The sequence below is a fragment of the Parasteatoda tepidariorum genome, chromosome 10, assembly GCF_043381705.1.
Source record: "Parasteatoda tepidariorum isolate YZ-2023 chromosome 10, CAS_Ptep_4.0, whole genome shotgun sequence".
Classification (NCBI taxonomy): domain Eukaryota; kingdom Metazoa; phylum Arthropoda; class Arachnida; order Araneae; family Theridiidae; genus Parasteatoda; species Parasteatoda tepidariorum.
This window is the reverse complement of record NC_092213.1, coordinates 55,173,613-55,176,005: the sequence shown is the minus strand read 5'-3', so window position 1 is coordinate 55,176,005 and position 2,393 is coordinate 55,173,613.

Here is a 2,393-nt window from a genome sequence, read left to right as displayed (position 1 = left end):
TTCACGAGGCTCATCAGACCATCAAAAGTGTATCCATCAAGAACAAAATATGTCGCAGGATTCTTTCTTTTTTTTTAAAAAAATTTCCAATGAGCTGCACAATCGGTCTTGCCTATGAGTAGACCTAGTGCGGTCACCAGAGGTGGTATCCACTCTTTCAGGACCACCACAATGGGTGAGATACCGTTGGTCATGTTAATTTGGACGTCTAGTTTCTGCCACACTAGATGGCAGCACCGAGACTCTAGTTGGATGATAAAGTGCACTAGGATTTTAATTTTGCCGGAAATGCCTAGAGCCAATAAGGCACTCCAGGGATCTTTTACATGCCGCATAATCATACGACATGGCCACTGAGGGTTTTCTGCTTCCCGAAAATCCGGTGTCTGGGTCGGGAATCGAACCCGCAGACTTTAGCTCAGAAGGCCGACGACAAACCAACTGCGCCACCCACGTCACAGGATTCAGTAGATATTGAACTGAATAACGTGGGGAAGCTTATACCCCTTTTGGATGGCTAATTATTCATCAAGCATAAGGAGACTGAGGCTACATGTTGAAGATTACAATTACAAGGCACTTGGGATGAAATGGCATCTTTGGCGGCATTTTGAGGGAAAAAAAAGGTTGATAAATTTAGTTCAAACTCATTCTCGGTCGATGTGGTGAACGTGTTCTTTCGGGAATGTCTCGGTAATTATACAGGGGCTTATTTTTTCCAGAAATTTGAAGTTTTTATCGGGCCTATTTTCACCCACATAAATTTACAAATAGATTTTGGTTTTTGGAAAAGTCAGAGAAGAAGCAAATTACAACTAAAACCAAAACAATGACGAAATCACACTTGTTGATCAAAGAGAGAGACTAACGGGTGCACGGTGACGGCCAGGCTAAAAATTTCAATGTGGTGCACTTAAAGAGGGAAAGTGTACAAATTGCAACTAGGTGTCCAGTTGCCACAAGTTCATGTTCGGTTTTTGTTGAAAGGTTTTATACAGGGTGGGCAGTCAAATCTTTCAACAAAAAATAAGCACCTTTTAAGTACTTTTAAGCACTCCAAAATATTTTTAAGCACTTTATGCATTAACAAAATACAAAATAATTTTCAAAGACTTGAGATGATCATGATAAAATAACTAGTTTCTGATAAAGAACTCTTTTCTTGATTATATTAGCCGTTACAAAATGATCGAGAGATTTTTCGGTTCTCGATATCAGAGGATGGAAAATGAAGTCTGAAATTGAGAATATTTTGCAAAATGCAGCAGAGTTGCACATGAGGAGGCAATAATCTCACCGAATCCAACTCAGTAGACTCATATACGGACTCGCAAGTATTTCATCAAACATGTAAAATGATTGGCGCTTTCATACGCTATGGAACGACGGTACGCCGAAATGAATTGTGAAAGCGTTGAATAGAACAATGTGAAAAGCACTCTTTTGCATAATACGTGGCGAAAATCGACATGGTAACGAAAAAAATCTCATTCTTGAAAAGGAGAAATTAAGCCATTTTTAAAAACACCCAATAAAGAAAGCACCTTTAAGGGTTTTTAAATAACGAAAATTGAAAATAAGCACCTTTAAAAAACGCTGCGTACCATGTTATAGTAATATACAATATAATGCATTATTATACAATTTAAATCTCCCCTAAATGCCCCATTTTATACTTGTTTATAATCCCAGCCAAAAATGGGGTAAAAATTGCATACAACAAAATCCTTGCTGTATGCATTGTTTATCTCTCTTTTGGTAGGCTCCATTTTACCTTTGACAAAACATTGATAGAACATTCGATATTAAACAAGGAAGAAAACAAACCAGTTTAAATAAAATTGCTTGATCACCGTGATGGTGATATTAAAAGAATTGTAATCAGCTTGTTCATAATATAAAACAGTAGTATAGGATGAAACATTAGGCGGAAGAGGGACCAAAAATCGTATTTTAGCTCGGATTTGACAAATAATTAACTGGATTTAATATTTTTACTGTCACCAATATTTACATCACCTCGATATTTGCTTCCTTAAATTTTGATAAAGTTATTCCCGGATTTAAATAGTATTCATTCGGAAAGTGCATAATTTACAGTCTTTAATGTGTATATTTTTTTTACTTCATTTTTTATATGTATTCTAAAATCCTGCAGTAAAGGCAGTCAGGGGTCTGTCCAGACATTTTGTGAAAGGTTGTTTTTCGTGAAATTGTGAAAAAATTACTCACATTCTTTCAACCAGGGTCCGCTTTTATGAATTTGTGCAAATAGGGTCCTTTTTTGTAAGAAAAAAACTTTTCAAGGAGTTTTTAAATTGTAAAGACATACAAGATTATGTTCAACACTGTAAAATTATAATTAAAAAAATTAAATTTTAAAAAATAAACAA